Genomic DNA, 25,704 nt, shown 5'->3' with positions numbered 1-25,704 from the left:
TTTGCAAAAACTGTTTTTAAAACTAACTTGTCATACTCACCTGCAGGGATGCTACTGCCAACCAAATCGATCACTGATAAAATTGCCAAATTTAAAACAAAACACATTTCAAAAAACATGCAGGCAAACATCTGACAATCTACATGATTATTATCTCTGTGGCTGTGCTTCAGACTCTTCCAGTCAGAATGGTAGGAACTTTGGTTATTCATTTATTGTTCTGGATGACACCACACGGCAACTTACTACACTTACGCCAGCCAGCTGTAGCATCATCTTGTGACAAGGGACAAAATATTAGAAACTTCTTTGAGTAGCCCCAGACATGTCTGCAGGTGTACAGCAATACTGGTGGTGAAGCTCACACACTCATTGACTTCCTTAAACACGTAATCTCCAAGAAACACACAGCTCAGACCTCTACAATCAGGTAAACAAAATCAAAAACTCCACGCAAGCCTCCATCCCGTTTGCTTGATGATTCATTATCAGTTTTACAGTTGAGCACGACCACCCACATTTATCCTGAAAATCTTTTTATGGGAATTCATTTGTTATCCGTAGTGCCAGCAACATACCATATGGATATTAAAACAGAAAACTGTGTCAGCAACTGCTATATTTACTCGGCACTTTGTCAAATTAATTTATATCAGTCAGCATCAGAGTTATTGGGTGCTTTTGTTTAATTACAGTATGATTTAGATGGTGCGCTGAAATAATACTCCTTGTTTAGATCAATTCCCAGCATTATTTCTCCGTTTTGAAATGACTGATTGTGCAAAGCATACCTAGGAATATGAGTGAATGCAAACGCTATAGAGACAAAAGGTTAATTTCCTATCATATTGGTGGCAAACAGTGCGATTAACCTTCCTCTACAAATGGATTATTTACAGACACCTCAGCTCAAACAACAAAATGCATAATGCAGCATAAACAAGTAGAGATGTCTTTCAAATGAGATTACGTGGCATGAATGTGTTCTACACTGATATGGAGATGGACTGTGATGGACGACTAATGATAATGTACTGTGTGTTTTCTGTATTTTATGCAAGTATTGATTAGACACATACTACAAAAATCATAAAAATGGGTACTAGGAAAAAATAGGAACGGTTAAGGGTTAATTGTTTGTGGTCTAGCAGTTACTTTAGCAGCTTGCATGACCGGCTAGAACCAGTAAAGAGGATTGCATCAGGTCAACATGGGCTGAAGGTGTAAAAACACAAGACTAGTGTCATAAGTAAAACACTGACTAGTAACAATAATAATAATGCATTTCACAACACTCAAGGACACTGTATAAGAGTATAGGAGTAAGCAAAAACATAAAAGATTAAAAACGGAAAAGAAAAGACATAAATGTACTAAACACTCAAAACATAAAAGCTTGTTTAAAAAATATGTCTTTAGATTGGCTTTAAAAGCAGCAACTGAGGAAGACTGTTTGAGACATAATAACTGCCCCCAACATGGACGCTGTGGAACTAAAAGCTCAATCACCCAGTGACTTGACTTTAGTGTGTGGAGCTACAAGACATGCAATATCAAATTGCAGCAGGGTATATGGTATGTTTACATATCTGAAATAAAGACAGAGCTACTGCCATAAAGAGCCTTATAATTAACAGAAGAATTTTGGATGGGATCCAATATTTAACAGGCAGCCAGTGCAAGGAAGCCAGTGAGGTGGTTATATGTTCCCAAGGTTCTGGCTATTTAGAACTTCAACAGGAGCACCAAAGAGAAGTGCTTTACAATAATCAAGCCGAGAGGTGACAAAAGCATGAATAAGTGTTTGATGAGGCAGAAAAGATCTAATTTGTGAAATGTTCTTCTGCTGAAAGAAAGCAGAATGGGTAAAATTCTTCAACATGACACTCAAATGACTGACTGGAAACTGACAAAACTCCAAATTTCCTGACTTCGGAGGACAGAGAGATGGCACAACCATTAAAATCAATGTTGAAGTTTCTAATACATTTAACAAGAGTCTTGGTACCTATCAACAACACCCCTGTCTTGTCTCTGTTAAGTTTTAAACAGTTGTGGCACAGCCAAGAATCAGTGTGACCAATGCACTCGACCTATGTAGTAATTACCTGCAGTTGAATTCAGGAAAAACTGAGGTACTAATTGTTGCTCCTCCTGTTCTTCATTCTGAGATCAGTTTAAAATTATCTTCTGTCTCTCCTGTTATTAAGTCGAGTCTACGTAACCTTGGGGTTATTTTTGACCAGTCCCTGACACTTGATGAGTATGTTCGGTCAGTCAGCCGCTCGTGTTTCTTTCATTTAAGAAATCTTTCAAAATTAAGAAATGTTGTTTCTAAATCAGAATTGGAGATGCTTGTTCATTCTGTTATTTCTTCACGGCTTGATTACTATAATGCTCTCTTTACAGGTTTGAGCAAGTCCTCTCTGTCACGCCTCCAGTTAGTTCAAAATGCAGCTGCCAGGCTCCTAACTCGTGCTAGCTGGAGTGATCATATCACTCCCATTCTGTACACACTGCACTGGCTCCCAGTGTTTTATAGAATTCATTTTAAAATTTTGGTACTCACTTTCAGAGCTTTGCATGGACAGGCCCCTGAGTACCTAACCAACCTGCTCCAACGCCATACAGCTTGCCGGACTCTAAGATCTGGTCAAAGGGCCTTTTAGTTGTCCCACGACTCGGCTAAAACCCGTGGGGATCGTGCCTTTCAGTCTGTGGCACCAAGACTATGGAACAGCCTGCCTTGTTGTCTGCGTGGAGTCGAGTCTGTTGATTCTTTTAAAAAACAACTAAAAACATTTCTTTTTAAGCAAGCTTTTAATTAGTGCTAAATAGTTCCAGTTTGTTTTTTTTTTTTTACTGCTTTTGTTTATGTTTTTCCTTCAACTGTTTGCATTTATTCTGTATTTGCTGTTCAGCGCTCTGTGACTTCTTGTCTGTGAAGGGCGCTATATAAATAAACTACTACTACTACTACTACTATGCATTCGGTAGGAAATCAGAAGTAGACTGTATGTACATCTGAGGGTCATCTGAATAGAAATGAAATTGCAGACCATACTGTTTACTATTCTTGGCCAGACGGAGAAGGTAAACAACAAAAAGCAATAGGCCAAGAACCGAACCCTGAAGAACACCCTGTGTAACTGGGACAGGGAAGGATAACAAAAGAAATGAGAAGAAAGGGGTGGATCTGGAAAGGATCCATCAAGGGGACTGAGGTCAGCATGGGAAGGGAATTGGCACCTACTTATTGATGCCCTATTGGCCCAAAAATGGCATACAGAATTGTGAAAATCATAAAAATCATCGCAGTTGAAAGCTCTGCCAGAAAGACTGACCAGCTCACGACGTAATGCAAAAAGTCCTTCCACCTGAGCAGTAGGCACACTGGGTGTCTAGCCTTTAACAACAAGTACTGCTATCCATCCAGGTTGTTCTGGGGTAAATGACACACACAAATGTAATCGCTTTGCTTCAGCTTTAGGCATATTTCAGGAATTAAGAACATTTGTGGAGAAGACTTGTAATGAACAAATAAAAGCTTGTAGCTGCTTCCTTGCTGTTTTATTGTCTTTGGTCTCAAGTCAAAGATATATTAACCAGAAACTTGACTAATAGACAAATGGGTAGGGGTTAAACTGGGGATATTATGAGTAAAGTGGGGCCCCTCTGTGAAACCCCAAGGCTATACACACAGAATTAGAAATGCAGAAGTGTCTCTCAGTTCATAGAAACACAACACATTCTGCATTTCTAGATTCATTTAGAAAAGTATAGACTTCAACACAAACAACATCAAGGGCACGACTATTCGCACGAGCCTGCCAGGACATGCCAAGGAGATCACAGGAGAGGCTTTAGAAGCTTCCAGAGATTGCCCATCTGCCTCCACCAACCTGAAAGGAGATCTGTGACCCCCAGATAACTCTGCCCACGTTCCTGCACACAGCCAGCCTGATGATTTGAAAATGACTCCTGTTGGTTTCCAGTTTTGTCAAGTGTCTTCTTGGATGACCACCAGATGCAATGATCTCATCACTTTACATGGTGTAATCAGGCAGCACCAGTGGTGTTCTATCACACTTCTACATAAACCAGCATTTTCTCTTTTGGGACCACAAGCCCTTCTTCAGTCCTCCCTTGGATCTAACGTCCACATGAGCATTAAAAAAGCTCAGTACATTCACAGACTGGCCTAATTTAATTTCAGTATCATGGGGGTCGAAGTTTATCATGACAGCACTGGGCTCAGGTTTGTGTTTACAAAGGAGCACCTGACTCCAGATTCAACATATATTTTTAACAAAACTGAAAGCAAAATTGTGACCACTGTGGAACCATGATACATTGCTACCTCGCCCAGTAAAAATTAAACACACAATTTGCAAATTTTCACATTTTGGGATGCTAAGGGAAGTTAGGGTTAAAAATCAAGAACCTGTTATCCTTCAATTTATTACTCAGTTTTCAATGGAATTGTGTTAAAATTCTCAGCTGCAAAACTACAAATTATACAGATAGCAGACTGTCCCAATCAGGGCCTAAACCTGCATCCTTCTTTGACCACGGCTAGATCTTGCCCATAAGGGCCACTGGGCACAATCATTTTAAGGCTCCTGTCAATCATCTAAATAAGGGAGCAAAAGCTTGAAGGCCTTTAATTATAAGTGTTTACCCAAAACAAAAAGTCAAAATACTCACCTCCTCTATGCCCAATGGATCCTCAAATAGAGATGCTGCTGAAGATCCCCACATTACTTAAACCTGGTATTCTACCTGGACAATCTAATGGAATTAACAATTAATTCAAAAGGATTTAATAAAAAGGACACCGTCAGGAGTTCCAAAGCATGTCCCCAGCATCCTTGATGCATGACCTACCATGCCTTTGATAAAATATCAAGTGAACATGTTTTTACTAACACTTATGAACACTTTGTTATAATCAATTGCCCATATTTGTCAATTACATTTCCAAACTCAAATCCAGGCAGCAATGGGCACATGCAAATGCCTATGGAACAGAATGGAAGGACCTGATGAAGCCCACAGAATTGTTCGTAGAAAAACTCAAAAGAGAAGACCCTTTTTACTGGGCATAGACCCTTATTCTGCTCAACCACACTCTTTCATATCTGAAGGCCCATTATTTCTTATTTAATATGTTCCAGAATTTCAACATCTCCACGAGGAACCTTAAGCAATTTTGACCATGCTGTAATAGTTCAAAACTCAAATCCAACAATTTGTAAGAGGCAGCAGTAGAAGAAGAACATCAAAAAGTGTGGATTACAACATGTCATTAAACAAGTGAATCTATCTTACCACATTAACTTTTAAAGGAATTCTCCACTAAGAAACAATATTTTGTTTATGTTTTACTTACCCCATGCGCTTTATATAGTGATAGCTGAGAAAAAATTGTAATCTTATGTTTAAATGCAAAGCAAGAAAAAATATTTCATTATGTAATGGAACCTAAAAGTCAACCATGGTGGACAACAGCAAATGATGTGAAAAATATCCATGAAAAAAATTCTCATATTACTCATGTTGCATAAATATACTGTAAGTCTACGTTATTTAGTTGAATGCTCCAAATATGCAAAAAGTATGCCTTTTTGCTAAATTATTATTAAAATTTCTTTCTAGAAAAGACATTTTACTTTGTAAACAGGACAATGCCTTCCCACAATTCTGTTCATTTTAAATTGTAGACAGAACATTTCACCAATGAGTAAGGGGGAGAGGCGAGTCTTTAGTTCAGATACTTGTCTGCATGTGTGTGTGTTCGTTTATTGTTCATGAAATCATTCTCAACAAATGGTTTATTTTAACATATTTTAGTGATAATAGATGCATGACTTTGCCATGTGGATTTTGTAACAACAGTAACATGAGATTTTTTTCCATGTATGTTTTGATATTATTGGCTGCTGTCCTGCAATTGGTCACCTACCATTCATATCTTCTTTCTGAATGAACACATGAGAGTAAAACAAAACAAAATTTTGCTTGTGGTCAGGGTATTCCTTCAAAAGATGCTGGCCAACCTGCACAAATGTTCATCGCTACAAACAGCTGCAGCTCAACTGAGCACACACATCTCAGAACAGACTTAGGCCATAAAAGAAACGTCACCTTACTAGAAATATCTGGCCATTCAGCTCTGTCAATAAGGAGTTTTAGCCGCACCGCAGTCCTTGGTTTTAATGTCTTTAAAGGCTCGGGCTCTTCATAGCAATCACATGACTGGAAGGCAGATGATGTAAAATGGGGAGTTTCGAATAGTGGGGTTGGTCTGGCATTTTAGCGGATAAAGTGACAGAAATAAGGAACCCTGATTGTGTTTAATAAAAGCAGGCATTTAGTTCTGCGTCCTTACCTCTTTTAGTACTCTGAGGACCCTCAGCCTACTCCGAGCCCATTCTGGATCATGGGTATCCTAAGACATCTGTATTTATGGTAAGCAATTTCTTCCCACTATGCTTCTATGGGTGCCTGAGGATCACCTTCCAGGCTTGGACAAAGGGTTCAATAACCCCTCCAGGACTGAACTAACCACATCTTCACTTTTCTCTTCCCTAGCTCTGAGAAAATGCCCATGGAAGTCAACTCAGCCACGCCTCCACTCAAGTAAGCCCCACACCTCTTAAGGTCAGGACAGTGTAAAGCTGAAGGCTCATGGAGAATGATATCTCATTTAACTGAACTTTGTCCCACATGAAGCAGACCCCCTCGAGAGAACCTTTGAAGCTAAAAATGCCTTTATTTCAGACAATACCACCAAAGGGTTTCAGTTTCCTTTCTTCTAGACCACACATCCAGCAATAAGTTTCTCCTTCTATGCCTCTATGCGGTCTCATCCACCTCGTCCTGAGTCTGACCACCCACACCCAGGAATACTTCCGATGTCAACGAGAAAGTACTCCTTGGTCAGGCAGAAGCCCCTGAAAGTAAAGACGGCCCTCCCCAGCATCTCCCGCTGTCGGCAACCAGGGAACCCAGCAGAGCTGTCCCACGGTACCACAATTCCCAACATTCCCTGCAGGTAGAGAATTGGGCATACTGGCCCAGGAATGCTGCAATCCAGTGTGTTCGGGGAGCATGCACTCTTGGAAAGCAGTTTTCCTCTGTCCATCTATTATACTAGCCTCCCTCCCAGGTAAGGGTACAGGGTTTATGGGATGTCATCCCATATCTAATACAGCAGCCATATTCTATTTTGGTGGCAAGACTGGAAGGAGCACCAATGTACAAATGCACCAAGGTACAAATGTAACGTAGGCACCTTTGGAGGTGACATCTACAATCATGCTGCACATGATACACTGGGTGACAGGACCTACTTTTAGTATCCTCTCACTGTGTTTAACGAGCACCAAAGCTGCCCAGCTATAACAGATGGCACTACGGTTTAGGTGGTGTGCTATCCAGATGGCAGTACTGTCCACACATCAAATATATATTCAAGTCCAGTGTTCATTAACCCCAAGCAAGAAGGTGATAATAGGAAGATGTGAAGATAGCTTGCAGCCCTGAATCAGTTTGTCATTCCAAGCTGTGACTAGACTAAGCAGAAAACAAAAGGGGGAAAACAAGTCAAGGTTGGTAAGAGCCTGCAATTAGCTTCACCATCAGAGTACAGAAATAGCAAATGCAGTGAGATCTGAAGAAATAATAATAATAATAATAATAATAATAATAATAATAATAATAATAATAATAATAATAATAATAATTCACATTTATATAGCATTTTTACCAGTACTCAATGTGATTTAATGTGATTGGTGGGGGTATCTTCCACTACCACTAATACTGAGCATCCACTCGGATGACGTGACAGCAGCCATTTTTGCAGCAGTTCACTCACCACGCATTAGCTGTTAGGTGGTCAAGGGGTGAGAGACAGTTAGCCAATTAGAGACAGGGGATGATTAGGAAGCCAGAATGACTTGGCCATGGTGGACAATTTAGCTGGGACATCGAGATTCACCCTACTCTTTACAAAGGATCTTTCATTACCGCAGAGTTTCAGGACCTTTGTTTCTATGTCTCATCTGAAGGACGGCATAATTTTTACAGCAGTGTCCCAATTGCAGCACTGAAGCAATGGGATCCACAGATAGACCACAGGGGAAGAGCCCCCTGAAGGCCTCACCAACCCCTCTTCTAGCAGTACCCCAAGCTTTTCCTAGTTGGCCTACATTCCAAGTACTGGTCGGGCCTGAACGTGCTTAGCTTCAGGTGGATGACATCTACTGAAGTACACGTGGAGAGCAGTGCAGGATTAGCAAGTATAAATGGCATGTCCTACTTTTTCAGCCTCCCAGCTCTTTGGAATCTGCATGTACTCTTTTTGTTTGCACATCCTCTTTTCGGACTTGCTGTCTCCACAAGTGTGTTCCAGAAACATGTTCCCAGTTTAAGTGCCATACAATTAAGCAATATCGTATCCATGATTGGTCTTTTCCATTCACTAAGTAGTTCTGCCAGGGGATGCTGGAACATCTCAAGGCTCAAAAACACATTCAACCAGGACAATTTACAGTCATAACATTAATCTGCACATCTTTGAAATGTGACACGAACTTGGAGAAGCAGGCAGAACTCACCTGAAAACTATTGTAGACTTTTTGATGAAAACAGAAGCAGCACAGACACAGACCTGAAAAATGAAGCGTTGGAAATGTTTTAAGGTGTTGGTACATTTAAGGATAGCGATCAGTGAACAAGCTTAAAGTTAATCAACAATCAGAAACTTAAATTGATTGATGACACAGGCACTGCCGCGAGTGGCAGCCTTTCCTGCAGCTCCATGTAAGACTTTATCTTTTTACCTTTTTCTCTGTTTCACTGATCACTCCTACTACTTTCTTTAATGTGGACTTGTTCCCTGTACACTTTTTACTACTTTTTACTACTTGGACATGGATTTTTACACGCCAAGACTCGTCTATTCAGGTAGTCAACTTCAAGCGCTAAGAACAGAGGCCCGTGCCGGTGTGGTTCCCTATTTACCCGATGAAGAAGAAGGTCGTATCATGGAAGCAGAGCTGGCGCTAAGCTAAATGCTAAGCGGCTAGCGAGAAAGTGGTGATACAAGTCTTTGGTGCCTTCCGTGATCCTGGGAAATGTGAACTTACTATGAAATAAGATCGACAAACTGGCTGCACTGGTGAAAAATGTCAGGACCTACAGAGAATGCAGTTTGTTGTGTTTTTGTGAAACGTGGCTAACAACTAACTTCCCAGATGCTAACATTGAGCTACCCAGGTTTAGCACAGTTAGAGAGGACAGAGACGCAAATACCTGGGGGAAGCGGAAAGAAGGAGGACTCACTCTCTATGTGAATACAAGGTAGTGCAACTCTGGACATGTAAACGTCAAAATCTCTACTTGCTGCAGGGACATTGAATTGTTGGCCGTAAGTCTGCATCCCTATTACTTGCACAGAGAGTTTGGACATGTAATTGTTGTTATTGTTTACACTCCTCCTCGGGTGGACGTGGAGCGGGTGACATCATCCATTCCGCTGTTGCTAAAGTACAAATGCAGCACCCCAAGGCGCTTGTGCTAATCACTGGAGACTTTAACCATGTGATGCTGGACAAAACATTACCTGCCTTCTCCCAGTATGTGGACTGTAACACCCGGGGAAATAGGACTATTGACCTACTGTATGCAAACATTAAAGATGCATACAGCGCCATCCCGCCACCTGCGCTTGGGTAAGCAGATCATAACCCAGTTTTGCTTCAGCCTCACTACAAACCAAGAGTGAGGGAGCTACTTACAACCACATGTTCATTCAGGAAGTAGTCCCCTGAGGAAGAGCAGGCTCTGAGAGACGGCAGGGATATCCTGCAGGGATCATATAGTTAGAACATTGAGGAGGTTGTTGACTGCACTACTGACTACATCAACTTCTGTATGGACATTGTAGTTCCAGTAAGAACAGTACGCTGCTATGGTAACAACAACCCATGGATTACAAATGACATCAAGGGCCTTTTGAACCAGAAGAAATGGGCTTTTATAGGCGGTGATCAGCATGAGCTCAACCATGTGCAGAAGGAACTCCGAGTCCAGCGCAGGGCGGCGAAGGAGCAGTACAGGAGACAGCTGGAACAGAAGTTGCAGAATAACAGCATGAAGGAAGTATGGGATGGGATGAAGATCATCACTGGCTGCAGCTCGAAGTGGGGTGCCACCATCAAGAGAGACGTGGAGAAAGCAAACCAGATGAACAATTTCTTTAACAGGTTTGACCACCATAACCCACTCTAACCTCGGAGTATTGCACCCTCCACCCATCCTTCTGCTGATACCAGCATAGGAGAGAGTTTCACCTCACCCACAATTACAGCAGCCCAGCAAAGCAGTGGGTCCAGATGGAGTATCGCCACGACTGCTGAAGGCCTGTGCGTTGGAGCTGGGGAGTCCTCTACAGCGCATCTTCAACCTGAGCCTGGAACAGGGGAGAGTCCCGAGGCTTTGGAAAACATCTTGCATCACCCCAGTCCCAAACATATCACATCCTATTGAGCTGAATAACTTCCGGCCTGCCGCTCTGACGTCACATGTGATGAAGACCCTGAAGCGGCTGCTGCTTCATCACCTGAGGCCACAGGTTTGCCATGCCCTCGACCCTCTGCAGTTCGCGTACCAGGAGAAATGTGGGAGTGGAGGATGCCATCATCTATATGCTACACCGATCCCTCTCCCACTTGGACAGAGGTATTGGTGCTGTAAGAATTATGTTTCTGGACTTCTCTAGAGCCTTCAACACCATCCAAACTCTGCTCCTTAGGGACAAGCTGACTGAGATGGGAGTAGATTCATACCTGGTGGCATGGATCGTAGACTATCTTACAGCCAGACCTCAGTATGTGTGTCTCAGGAACTGCAGGTCTGACATTGTGGGCAGCAACACAAGAGCGCCGCAAGGAACTGTACTTTCTTTGGTCCTGTTCAGCCTATATACATCAGACTTCCAATATAACTCGGAGTCCTGCCACATGCAAAAGTTCGCTGATGACACTGCTATCGTGGGCTGCATCAGGAGTGGGCAGGAGGAGGAGTATAGGAACCTAATCAAAGACTTTGTTAAATGGTGCGACTCAAACCACCTACAACTGAACACCAGCAAAACCAAGGAGCTGGTGGTGGATTTAAGGAAGACCAGGCCCCTCATGGACCCGTGATCATCAGAGGTGACTGTGTGCAGAGGGTGCAGACCTATAAATACTTGGGAGTGCAGCTGAGTGATAAATTGGACTGGATTGCCAATACTGATGCTGTGTGCAAGAGAGGACAGAGCAGACTATACTTCCTTAGAAGGCTGGTGTCTTTCAACATCTGTGCCCTCTTCTATGTGGTGGTGTGCTGGGGAGGCAGTATAAAGAAGAGGGATGTATCACGCCTGGACAAATTGGTGAAGAAGTCAGGCTCTATTGTAGGCACGGAGCTGGATAGTTTGACATCCTTGGCAGAGTGACAGGAGCTGAGCAGGCTTTCCAATCATGGAGAATCCACTGTATACACTGAACAGAATCATCTCCAGACAGAGGAGCAGCTTCAGCGACAGACTGCTGTCACTGCCCTGCTCCACTGACAGACTGAGGAGATCATTCCTGCCCCACACTATGTGACTCTTCAATTCCACCCGGCGGGTAAACATTAACATTATACAAAGTTATTGTCTGTTATACCTGCATTTTCATCACTCTTTAATTTAATATTGTTTTTTATCAGCAATCAGTTTTTATTGTTGCTATAGTGATGTCACCATTCGTGTTTTGGAATTCTCAATTATGCTGCCATTTTGACTCCACCATGTTGTTAACTAACATGACATACTAAGTTACCAAGCTCGGCACTTTGTTGTGACCGTCTCTGTCACAATTAACCTTCAACTTTGTGTTGGCCAGACAATTCCAGATTTGGTGCCCAGTTTTTTACTGTGCTTTTGGTGCAGATCTTTGTATGTATTTGACAATGATGTTGTTTTGCCCCTTTCTAGATATTTTCCTGCTCATGGTTATTATCTTCTCACATGATTAATTATTTTAAAAACAAAATCTGTTGGGGTGGTCATAACATAAACAAAGTTTGGATGCCTACAGATAAGAATCATGACCTTAAAAGGTCAAATCCCATGCCACGTGTGCCCTATGTGCTGGTATTTCAGCCAGGGTTGCTCCAGTAGCTGAGGCTCAAATTCTTATTTTATGTTTTTTTTTTGTTCATTTTTGAACCTTTGATTTCTGCTAATGTTACTTTTGTTCATTTTTCCCGATGTGAGCGTTCTGTTCCTGTGGGTTTTATGGCTGGTTCCCCAAGAGGTAGGCCACCTGCCCAACACTACCAGGGTATACCCTCAGCCCTAAAAAAGTGGGGTTGACACACAGTCCTTTGCGGTTCATTCTAAAAGTGCTGGTGGTGTGGTGATTGTTTGAACCGGCTCTCTGTTTTTGACTTTATCTCTTGAAGTCTGTACTGGTACTTTGGTTGCCATTGGACTACCTCATTGCTTAGGCAAGTCCTACGTCTTTTGTGCTCCATTGAGCTTCTTTCTGCCCCAGAGCATTTTTGGATAAATACATCTTTATATAAATATATAAATAAAGATACAGAGTTTGCTCTTTTAATTAGGCAGATTTAATGGTTTGCCCTCTCTAGTGGGCATTTTGGGACTTTGTGCTTAGAAACTCTTGAGATTCATTACACAAAGAGCATCACACCAAACAGCTTCTCAGAATGGTGACACCCATGACATCGCCTGAAAGCACAGAAATATTCACAAAAACTAAAACAATTTCCTGAATCCTGACAAGTCCAAAACCTGCATCAGGCTACTGACTAAAACCCAGGTGATCAAGGCTGTAAGGCAGCAGCACAAACCACTGCTGTGCCATGTATCTGCCTAGTAACATCAGGATTTCAAAATGTACAAAAATGTTTCATTTGTTGCAATGTCCTCACACCCTTAATCTCAGAAACTTCACGCCACCTTGCCCGATCTCTTTCACAGTTGTTCTATGATGGAGGAGCCAAAGGTCGCATAAGGGAAACTGATTGCCACTTAAAGCAGATTTAATAAGGAATTACTGAACAAATTGCTTCTTCTGCCCGCAGGTCCACCTACAGCACTGAAAATTCTTTTTGTCAGCTCCCTCTGGGAAGTTGCCAGATACTGACCCAGTTTCTGTCAGTTTTCTAAAGCTCTTTCCAAATGCACACATTCCTTTCAACTGAAGTTATTAGTCTTAAAACACAGCACAGACGTGTCAGTGAATTGTAACTCATGTTGAAAATCATTTCTGTTGGGAATCAACTTTCTATCACTCACTCTCACCCACCAATGTGAATTTTCCCTCTGCAGGTTTTCTCGACATAAGTTGTTACCTTTCCGCCTGAGTACACTCATCTTCTGGCTGTCCACCTCAAGATGAAAAAACACACTAACATTTACTAGTTTTAATTAATTTATTTTAAGCACTGCGTCTCAGTAGCCCCCTGCTTCTCCCACATTAAACTCATCTCATGCATTGGTGAATAAAGTGCTTTTAGCACTGGACAGGCGGCCTTGGGGAGAGACGTTTCTGCTTTCAGAGATGAGCAAGCTCCAACTGTGGAGTACGCTTTAGTGTACTGTACATTATCTTTTCAGTAGAACACCATTGTGACTTTTATACAGGCGCATATGCATAATTTACAACACATGTTAATTATTTTGACTAGATGCCCCCAACCTTGGGCCTGGCAACCCTCCTGGAGGCTTCATTGCAATGGCACTCCTAAGCACCCAATAAACAATTAGCTGCCAGCCAGCTGCCCAGCACAGTCTCATGGAGTGAATCAATTACTGTCATTGCAATCATGTGAAAAAAATAAATCACAAATAATAAATAGTGGAGCATCTTCAGTAATGGACTGCTCCGTGTGGGCATTCTTGTCAGCAGCTGATCTTTTATTCTCTGAGGGATATTAAAGTGTTGTTGGAACTTGATTTTGACCTGCACTGTTCTGCTGTAACTTTAGCAATGTCTTTGAAGATGAATAAATGCTATTTTTATTTAGGCCATTTTCTATCTATTTATATATTATATAATTGTAGTACTAGGGTGATGTACTGTGTTAGCCATTCAGGATGTAGCGAGAAGTCAAGCAAAAGACACCTTTTATTGGCTAACTAAAAAGATTACAATATGCAAGCTTTTGAGGCAACTCAGGCCCCTTCTTCAGGCAAGATGTAGTCATCTTCACTTCTCATTATATTATATGGTGCAATTCTTATCCATTTAATGATCATATAGCACCTTAACTATATCAGTCGTGATGCATGCAAGTCCGAGGATCACTTTCTGGGCTCATCAGAGGTATGTAATACCCCTCCGGGCCAAGAGGGGTACTGTTGCTAACGTTATTGTCTCTTTTCTCATCCACAGTGCATAGAAGACACTCTTTTTTTGTTTTTCTGTCCTCCTGGCCATCTGACCTTACCTTGTTTTTTCACTCATTCTTTAATAATCTTGCCTAATTCCTAATTATTTTTCTTTTCTTGTAACTTTCTCTTTGTTAACTTGTAAAGCACTTGGAGCTACATTGTATGAAAGTGTAATATATATATAAATGTTGCTGTTATTATAAAACCCAGGCATCCCCAGATGGAGACGTCTATTTTGGACCTGAGCTGGCCATAGGACGGGCCTTTGCCAAGACTGACTCGCTGTACCAAGCAGCACTGCTCTGAGAAGCCGCCCTAAGGTGAAGAGTGGCGACCTGTTTATGTTCTCAAAGTGCCATCATGTGCCTGTTTAGTTTAATATTTACAGTATCAGATTAAAACAGGACGACTTGGTTGCCACCACAACAATTCTTTGGGCTCCTCCAGTGCCTTCTTTCATCCAAAGTATTTTTCTCATCTATCTCTTTCTATTAACACAGCACTGTGAAAAAGTATGTGCCTCTCCTGATTTTTGCTCTTTTCTTATCTCCAAACAAATTTTGCATAATATGAATCACAAGCTGAGTAAACACAATACGCATTTTTAAAGAATCAGTAGGTTCTGTCATGATGTTGGCTCAGGGGTAGGACAAGTGGGAGAAGACATGCTCGTGTGGACACACCAACCCTCCTCTCTTGTCCCTATGAGTATGTAATAGGGTATTTAATAATCCTTCTGCAGGTTCACCTACCAAAACCTTCTGATGACCTTTACTTCCTGTACAGTCACATTCGATCATCTTCTGGGTACTCAAATGGCTGATGTCAACTGCAGCAGGATGCTGATATGAGGACCTCCCTTACATCCAATCAGTAATAGCTTTAGGCAGTGTGAACAAATTGCGGGGACTCAGTATATCTATCTATCTATCTATCTATCTATCTATCTATCTATCTATCTATCTATCTATCTATCTATCCCAAATCCATTTCTAACTGCCCAATTCAACTTAATACAGTTTTTCTTTTTGTGCTTTCATGCAATGTTGCATTGGCTAGTGTCACAACAATTTCGACCTGGTCACTTTTTACCATACCTGCCTTTGTTTCCTGTGGAAAATCTCCTTTTTCTGACACCCCAATGGCTCCAAAGTTGGGTTGAGTGAGCATTCTAAACTGGCATGTTATTAACCTCCTTGGCTTAACCCTGAGCAAGACTTGGACTCAAAAATCTATATAAATATGGTTATTACCAAGCCAGACTTAAGGTGACCTGTAATGATCTTCTTTTACATTGTTGAGCACGAATAACTCTCAGGAGAGTATTTTCCTGCCATCTAGTGGATGAAATAACATGACGCTGCAAAGCAAAATTAATATTTCATTGTGTTCTTTCACTCAATATTCATGAGTACGGCAGAGCCTTCAACCCAAACACAATGGCGTGTAAATGAGAAGTTGTAAAGCCAGTTTTAGAACAAACTGCAAGTGAACCATTAGTTGAATCGAGCAATAGTGAAGATGACGTGAATTGGTCAGTAGACATCAACACGTATAGTGAAACTAATGCATACAGCACTAAAGGTTCACTGTGAAAGTAGCTTCATGGCCAAAATGCAAAATGATTTTGATTAAGTAGAAGGACAAAAAAAAAAAATGTTAGCCTTCTAAGCCCTCACAATTCAGCAACTGTTCCTTTTTGTGTTGGTTCAGGAGAAATATGGATGTCACTAAGTCTTGCGCTGTGGTAGTATACAATAACATAAGGGGTGCATTGATTGTCCAGATTGAGAACTGACATTCTACCCTCTCATGTGTCAGAAAAAATATAATAAGAAAAGTATGCAAAGAAACAGACTTAGTTAGTGATAACTTAGTTAGTGTAGCAATGGACAATAGACAGACCTTTCCTACTGGGTTTATGTTGACGTTTCAGAATTTACATGTTTTTATGTTATACACAACAAAACCTACAGTGCTGTATTGTGATGTGTCTGTAAATAAAGGTTGGTCTCGTCCGTTGCGAGAGATGGACGTCTGAACTGGAGCTCCGCTAGCAGCGGTGTTATTTTTCTTATTATCTTCTTATTATCCTGAGATATCCTGTATTTATCCAACCTGAGGGTACTTCTACAGTATATGCAAGCATATATAAACATGGCCAACAAGAAAGGGGTTCAGAAAGAAACAAAAACTAAAGCTACATCCAAGCTCAGACCAACAAGTCCAAGTTCAACCTCAAGGTATGGCCTTTCAGAGACTGACCTGGATCAGATAGGTGAAAGCCCAGACTCCTCGGGACCAGGGTCCACTACATCATCTCCGGCTGACACCAAAATGGGGAGTGAATGTATGAGTGCGAGCGACACAGGTCACGATAGTTCGCTGATTGGAGAAGATCATCTGAAACTGGAAAAGACCTTGCAGTCCGCAGTTTCAACTACTTCACGTGAGCCGGGAACACTGGCTGTAATAGAGCCCACCACCTCACCTACGGTGCGCGAAAGGGGAAATGATCTTCCTGAACTGGATGTGATGAACTCTGAGCTCAAGGAAGCTCAAGCAGAGCTCAAGCAAGAGATAAAGAAAGATATAAGGAAAAGCGAGAAGGCAAATGAGAAGGCAAGTGAAAAGGCAAATGAAAAGGCAAATGAGAAGCTGCGACAGGAGCTGCAGCAGGATAATAAAGACTTGGAGAAATGCATATATATTAGCTTAGAGGCAGTCTTTAAAGATATGCTGGGTAAAATTGAAGAGCACATTCAGGAAACCACGTCTAAACTGAGCACACTTGCTGATCAACTGGAGGATGTCAAGGAGACATTCACGACTCGGATTTAAACAGCCGAAAATCTAGCTGCCAGTGCTGAAGGAAAAGCAACAGCTGCCAACTCCAAATGCAAAAATCTCAGAGACAGACTTGCTGCTTTGGAAGATGGAAGCAGAAGGAATAATATTAGAATTGATGGTCTACCTGAGAATTGAGAAAGTCCAAACCCAGTGAAATTCGCAGCTGAACTATTTTCTAAAATAATTGGAGAGGACTTTAAAGCAGATTCTGAGATAGCAGCGGCTTATCTCATATGCGGATAAAATACTGTTAGACCTAGATCTTTAATTATTGGCTTCGAGAGATTATTATTTAAGCTAGAGGTGATGGCACTCCTCAGACACGAGCAAGAGATTATATATGAAAATAACCACATTCGTGATTTCTCTCCTGCAACAGCTACTAAATGTGCAGCCTTCTACAACATTAAACAGCGGTTACGGCAAGCCCATATCAAATATAGCCTCTTGTATCCTGCCAAACTGAAAGTGGAATTGCAAGGTCAATTCTATGTCTTCGCCAGCAAGGAAGAAGCAGAAAAGGAATTAAGAAAGATGATCCCGGCACTATTCTGAAACACAATAGTGAGTCGTAAGCCTGTTATGACATAGCAAGAATATATAACCTGCTGTCTGATCTATTTGTAAATATTATTATATGTATTATATGTATTATTATTATGTGTTATAATTATACATCCTTTTTATTACTTGGACACTATTTGTTTATGTTTTAATTACAGTTATAGATGTTTGTGTTTATTTATTCATTTTTTTTCTCTACCCTAAAGGAGATTGTTTAACATTATACCCTTGGTTTATTGTTATTGTTATTATTGCATTAAGACTTACTATGCTTATTCTGGACCACTTTCTAACACCATTCCCCGGGTTTATTATCTGGGTTTATTATCTTAATAGTTTAAGATTGCTGAAGATTATATTTTAAGTTCATAGTTTGTTAATGATTATATTTTAGGCATATAGTATTTAGACTATACTGGCAATAGATTTCTCTATTTTTTAATCCTAAAACGTGGGGGCTTGTTTTGCTTAGGACATGCTCTGTCTCTAGGGATGTCAGAGGACCGGCACTGCGTGAAGTGGGGTCCAGTCTCACGTGGGGAGGCAAAATGGGAGGGTGTGAGGTTAAGGGGGGGAGAGAAAGAGAGCAGGCTATATCTATATCTAATCTATCCTTTTAATCCTTATAATTATAACTACCAACATAACAATAGGCTGCATGACAATAACTCTTGGGGAAATAGGAAATTAAGGTTAAAGCTGTCACACTTCCAGTTAAGACTATAAAATGATATCAAAAATTCAGAATCAATGTCTCCATGATGAGACAGTTAACTTTGGGAGCAGGAATGTTAAAGGCCTGAATCACGAATTAAAGAGAAAGAAAGTGTTCTCTCACCTAACAGGTTTAAATGCTAAAATAGTATTTTTACAGGAGACCCACTTACTAAGCAAGGATCAGTTCCGGCTGCAAAAGGACTGGACTGGCCAAATGTTCCATTCTAGCTTTACAAAGAAAACTAGAGGTGTGGGAATTCTTATACATAGAACAGTCCCATTTGTAGCATCAGATGTAGTATTGGATCCTGATATGTGATGGTCATGGGCAACTTATCTAACTCGAAAATGATTTTGATAAATGTTTATGCACCTAATGTCGATGATAAGGAATTTATACAAAATTTATTTGCATCCATTCCCAATGTAAACACTCATAAAATTATAATGGCTGGGGACTTTGCATTTTAAATCCACTCTTAGATAGGACTTCTATCATGGTGTATGGGGGCGACATTTAACACTGCAAAGATAATTACAAAGTTTATAACTGATCACAACTTATCAGACCCCTGGAGGTTTTTAAACCCAAACTCAAGAACATATTCTTTCCACTCACCAGTACATCATTGCTACTCAAGAATTGATTATTTCTTTATAGATAATCTCTTGCCTATGATTAAATCTTGCAAATACGATGCTATTGTTATTTCTGACCATGCACCTCTGATCTTGCAGCTAAAGTCACTATGCCCCACACACTCACCTCACAGATGACTTCTCAACCCGCTTCTATTAGCAGACAAGAATTGTACAGAATTTATACCCAAACAAATCAGTTTCTTCCTAGAGACAAATACATCCTCAGAGATTTCTGCAGGAATACTCTGGGAAACTCTTAAGGCCTTCTTAAGAGGACAGATTATTTCATATCTTTCCCACAGAAATAAATTAGAAACCAAGGAAGTATCAGAGCTAAAAAGCGAAATTACTAGAATAGATGAAGAACATACCAGGCTTCCAAGCGAGGCTCTACATAGGAAAAGGCAGGCTCTGTATTCAGAACTCAACCTCTTGACAACTAAAGAAACTGAACAACTAATTTATAAATCCAGCCATCATTACTATGAACATGGTGAGAAAGCTAATAAGCTTTTAGCTCAACAAATCCACAAGCAAGAAATCCGCAACGCAATCCCAGCAATCACCAACACGACTGGAGAGAAAATCATCGACCATAAAAATATAATGCACACAAGAAACTGACAGTTTCATTAAGGGGTTCAACCCAACACCTTGCCTCAAAAATGCCCTGACTAGATGGAAGTGAAGCTCACGAGTGTGCCACTGCCGATGACTGTAGTGACTCAGTTGGCTTCCAGCATGGTCTCACAAACTTAAAATATTGTAAAATAATGTATTGACACTGAATAAAACGGAGCCCTTAGCCCTTGACCACAAGTCAATGAGATGGCTTTGATCAAATGCTCACCAAACTCATTCATTTGCTGCCATTGTTCACAAGCTTAGTTAAACAAATTGGGTAATTGGCTGTGATCACCATCTTTGTGAATTAAATGAGTCAAATGGCTGTGAACACAACGTTATTAAACTAAATTAATCAAACAGCTGTGACCGCAGTCTCTTAGAACTCAGTCATTTTGCAGCAATTATTTACAACCACAGAGTATTACACTCAGCAAAAGTGATCAGAAGTAGTGAGAGTCAACTCATCAGTTGGCTTTGACCACTCTAGTCTCCACTGCCTATGCCCACAATCCAACTACTTGAAATGAATACATTAAATCAAGCAAATGGCTGTTTTTAATTCCTGTATCAAAGAATTAAATTAATCAACTGGCTCCAAGTGCAATCTTAAGTAAATAAGTTAATAAATTGCTTATGATTGCTCTCAGTACGACTAGCTGTTATCTCGCCTTACGGTAATTAATTATGTAGCTGAAATCACAAAAATCAGGAGTCTATCTACAAATGATCACAGAGACGGCCATATCGTATGACTGATAAATGAAAGGAGATGTTTCGTATATTGTATTACTAGTTCAGTGTCATACATGCCACTATTTCAATATAAACTTGCAGATTTCTCTGTACAGCAGCCTTTTACTTTGGGTACAACCGCAGGATTTCAGTGTGATTTCAAGAGCCACTTTCTGCAAACTTGGATTTGAATTTGGATGATTTCCACTTTCACTTATGAAGCAGATGGTTTCCTTCCTTCATAGCCATTGTGTTTGTTTTGATTAGAACAGACTTTGAATTGTTTGGAGCTGCACAGATTAACTGCCGTATTTATTTTTGGGGTGAGACAAAAGGGATTGGCATTAAATAGGCATATCTCTAACATGCATACATTTGTTGAATCTTGTTAAAAAACATTAAAAATCTCATAGTCAGTAGTTATATCCTATCCTATATTTGCAGTGCATGAAGTAATAAAATGCATAGCATTTCTCATTCTATCAGATGGTAATACATAAAATGTATTACTACAAATGCTTGTAAAGAACCATCTGCTAGAATGACCAAGGCAATGCACAAGTCTCTGTTAACTACCATTTAGTATGGAATTCTTAAAAGCAGTGTTAATGTTTGTGATGTGCCATTTGTTGGACTGACAAATGCAATGCACTTTATTACTACAAACGTTTTTGATTTGCCATCCGTTGAAATGACAGATTGAGACCAGACAGACAGACACACAGAGATAGACACAGAGACAAATACCTTACTATTAATGTAGAAGTGCAATCATGACCAACTAATCTGCAGATTTATTTCTGAAGAAGACACTGTGGAAAAGTGGGTTACATAACCAATTCTATATGGGAGACAGAAGTTCTGAAGGGAGGAGGAGGAGGCCTGGAGACCTCCCAGTGCTCACAAAGCCCAAAGCGTCCTTCAGTTCAATAGATTAAAAGGGGGAGTCTAACAAAAAGGATTATTCCTTAGCAGACTTGGGGAGAGGCAGGTATTGCAGGAAGAAACGTTAGAAGTAAAAGATTTAAAATGTTCAGAAATTTTAAAAAATCATTTAAAAATTGTTGTTTAGAGAAAGTGGCCTCTGTTCTTTTGGGAAGCAAGTTATTCAAACCGGTTGTAAAATGTGTGATTGGGCTTCAGCCCTAACAGGAGCAAGATCCCTGAAGATGAGGGATGTGATTTAAACTCTTTGATGTGTTGTCTTCACAAAAATGCCAAGCCAATGCCAAGCCATGTTGTTGTACACCTGACAGATAGCCAAATGCAGGGATCATCTACAGAGTGAGAAATAATGATTGAAATAAATTCCTCTACGTTTAGAGAAGAATTTCTGGCACAAATCAGCAATTTTAAGCAAACAGTAATTTAACTTTTATTGTGCTGCTGGCAACCAGAGTAATGGAAAGTGAAACTCTAATAAATTATATTTATGATCAGAGGCAGTGGTGAGGCTAGGCAGGGGAAATGGGAGAAAAAATGTATTCAAGTCTGTATTAAAAGAGATGACGGGCAAAAATAATATTTTTACAAGAAGGATTTTTCAAATGGTTAGAAATGCCAAAACTCAAATTGAAGGAAATTGGAAACATAGAGCACACACAGCACCCATGACGATGTATCGTTCATGTTTACCACTCGCCCATCGATGTAGTCTGATGCCAATGTACAATTTGATCCTAAGGGAAGGTTTTTCCCTTGCATCAGGTTATGTTTATTTTTAACATGTGCAACGTGCTCTCCACACACATGGGAAAAACATTGATATGTTGTAAGAGGAGAACAGGCAACCCAGGTGGGAAGGAGGAGAATTCATTACATGGACAGGAGTCCACAGCAAAACGGCAAACAAATTGGCTCTTGGGAAGGAGATATAACCTTGTTCCCAGTAGGTATCATTTAAGCCAATCAGTACACCTGGTGAGGTGCTTGGGATATAGAGCCCAGAAATGCTGCCCTGTGGGGTCCCCACATACTGATAAGCGGGCAATGTCGAGGGTGGAGCTCCCTACTTTTTCTATGGCCCAGAAGTGCTTCCCAGAAGACATGGAATGGCACCGGAAGCATTCCTGGGTCTGACATAAACATTAAGAAGTCACATTAAGTCAGAGTCGGGAGGCAGTGGGCAACACTCACTGCAGATAGAGAAGAGGAATAATTCTTATTCGTATGATTGTGAATTGTTATTGTGGCTGATTGCTGGTGAGAACTGCCTTCTAAGAATAAAAATCCTTTATTTTATTATATCATCAGGTGCTGTATTACCGTGTCTTGGATTTGGAGGTCAGTGGGACACTCTTATGGTCACAATATGCAATAGGGGTTTTTAAGGAGACTTTTCAACTGCAGGTAGTCTAATCGTAATCAGAAGCTTGCTGTCTGTTAGACCAGCTTAATGAGGTCATCTCTGATCTTTGCAGTTCAAAATCACCACACTTACCTAGAGCTCCGCCTTCATGAGGCATTGGATTGGTTTAGAAATGTATCACTCAGTGAGCAGTCTAATTGTTCCTACCCACTTACGAGCGCAATTCACTCGCGGTTGTCTCCATATGTTTACTAAGAGACTAGACTCCCTCAAATATATGGAGGAAAAAACTAGAGATAAATAGCAGAGCATTTCACAGCCTGAACTGAATCACCTAAATAGAGACAGTGCTTTCATGAAAGCCTTGATCAGAAGTTTTCTTTTAATCAAAGGTTATACTAAATACGTACTGTGTATGTGGCAGCCATAATTTAGTGTATATCTGTGCAAGGACTTTCAAGGTTTGTGATGCTCATCTATTGAGACTTTTGTGTCATTCTTCTTCAGTATCTTGCAGCAAACTTAACATTCATATGTGACCCAGACTGTGAATTTGTCATTGCTCTGCCATCTATCATCGAAACGACCACCTAAATCAACAGAACAGCTGTGATCATTTGAAAAAGCACTCATGCTTTGAAAAATGTCCCATCTTTTGTGCTGCTCTGTCAATAGCCAAGTGCTTCCAGGAGACAGAGCAACGTGCTGCTTCATTTGGGCTCCTTACATGGGGCCTGACAAACACAGAAATCATTAGTATGGATTCACATGCTGACTCATCCTCTGAAAGATACTGTGTAATTTGAGAAGAAGAGAAGAAAAACAAAATTGAATTGCGAACCCTTCAGGAATGTAAATCAAGCAACTGCTGACTGTTTGATTGGCCAAGTATGGTGACAAAATAAGTGGTTTGGGCGGGGTAACCCATAATAAAGCAAAACAGACATCTTCTTTACTATCTTCAAGCCATAAATAGTATATTTGGCATTTAGCTTCTTTGCTTAAACCAAAAAAAAAGAAGCTGGAAAACCCTGTGATGATTTTTCTTTAATTGCTTGTCTGCTTGTCTTTTTATAATGAGCTGAAATTAGGAAAAGAAAAAAATGAATGCAACTTGAATAGCAGAAGATGAATAAATGCACTAAAGCGATAAACATATGAATTGCCATGGACTGACAGTCTGAAGAACTGCACTGTTGTAAACTGCTGGTGTTCAGTCGCAAACTCGCAATGTCGATGTGCCTCTCAGTGACATCACCTGACTGCAATCTCTCTCTCTGTCCCCACGTTTCTCTGCGCAGTGTCACCACGTCACTCCATTCATTCACAGTGCAAGTCCCATCCTCGTAGCCAAATGAACTGCAGGAGATTCACGTCACAAACGCCTTAGTTCAAAGATTTGCACTGTTGAAAACTGCTGGGGGTTAATTGCGAACCTGCAATGTCTGGCTCAGAAGCGGTCACCTTGTAGGAGAATTCCATTAGTCAGCCATGCAGACACTGTCTGTGAACACTGCGTGAGGAGCACTTCCGGTTATGTTAGCTAATCTGTCTCTGCCATTTTCCATCCATTAAGAAAGCCATGCCATTGCTGTTTCATTCAAAGGCCATGCAGAAGCAAATGTCAAGCTGGACCAGAGACAAGTCAACATACTAAGACAGAGAGCCACATGGTAGTCTAGGCAAGATGAACTGATTATTACCCAGGCTGTATTAATACTATTTTACCAACACTCTTATTTGTACTCAGCTTATACTTTGACCATATTATCTATAATACAAGAGGGATATACAGTACTGTATGTATAACTTTTTTCCTGCCTGTTTTGGATTCAATGAGGTTATCAGAAATAATCTTGATGCATTAGGATTAAAAGTTAAGACGGAAGTAAAAAGCTTAGGGGTAATTGTTGACTGTAATCTGAATTTTAAATCGCATATTCATCAGATCACTAGGACAGCATTTTTTCACTTAAGAAACATAGCAAAAGTTAGACCTTTTATATCATTGAAAGATGCTGAGACATTAATTCACGCTTTTGTTTTCAGTAGACTAGATTACTGTAACGCACTCCTCTCAGGACTACCCAAAAAAGACATAAATCACTTGCAACGAGTGCAGAATGCAGCTGCTAGAATCCTAACTAGGAAAAAAAAATCTGAACACATTTCTCCAGTTTTGATGTCACTACACTGGTTGCCTGTGTCATTCCGGATTGACTTTAAAATACTGCTTATGGTTTATAAAGCCTTAAATAATCTCGCTCCATCTTATATATCGGAATGCCTGACACGTTATATTGCAAATCGTAACCTTAGATCTTCAAATGAGTGTCTCCTTATAATTCCAAAAGCTAAACATAAAAGAAGTGGTGAGGCGGCCTTCTGCTGTTATGCACCTAAAATCTGGAATAGCCTGCCAATAGGAATTCGCCAGGCAAATACAGCAGAGCACTTTAAAAAACTGCCGAAAACACGTTACTTTAACATGGCCTTTTTGTAACTTCACTTTAACTTAATACTGATACTCTGTATGTTCAATTCATCATAATAACTATTCACAGTGGCTCCAAAATCCGTACTGACCCCAACTCTCTCTTCTGTTTCTTTTTCCGGTTTCTTTGTGCGCCACCACCACCTACTCAAAGCATCATGATGCACCAACATTGATGGACTGAAAGCCAGAAGTCTACGTGACCATCATCATCAGGTCCTTCCATGAAAACCCTAAATACAAAGAGGACTGTTTAATTTATGTTAGGTAGAATGCCCAGAGGGGACTGGGCGGTCTCTTGGTCTGGAA

The 25,704-nt window shown here is 40.6% G+C and overlaps 1 protein-coding gene across 7 annotated transcripts in view; it reads right to left on the bottom strand.

Moving 5' to 3' along the window:
* Window positions 1–25,704, bottom strand: part of tmem121aa (transmembrane protein 121Aa) — a 345,702-nt gene that overhangs the window by 59,377 nt on the left and 260,621 nt on the right. For 2 of the 7 annotated variants that reach the window (XR_005631297.1, XM_039741728.1), the window contains exon 4: window positions 8,625–8,677. The exons of 4 other annotated variants lie outside the window; for them this stretch is intronic. The gene's annotated coding sequence lies outside the window, so the exon portion shown is untranslated. Of the gene's footprint in view, window positions 1–4,707; window positions 4,792–8,624; window positions 8,678–25,704 lie in introns of all 7 variants that reach the window. One more of the 7 variants, XM_039741730.1, reaches the window with a different exon arrangement.

The sequence above is a fragment of the Polypterus senegalus genome, chromosome 18, assembly GCF_016835505.1.
Source record: "Polypterus senegalus isolate Bchr_013 chromosome 18, ASM1683550v1, whole genome shotgun sequence".
NCBI classification, from domain to species: domain Eukaryota; kingdom Metazoa; phylum Chordata; class Cladistia; order Polypteriformes; family Polypteridae; genus Polypterus; species Polypterus senegalus.
Note: the sequence above shows the minus strand (reverse complement) of the source record. Positions and strands in the feature narration are given on the sequence as shown.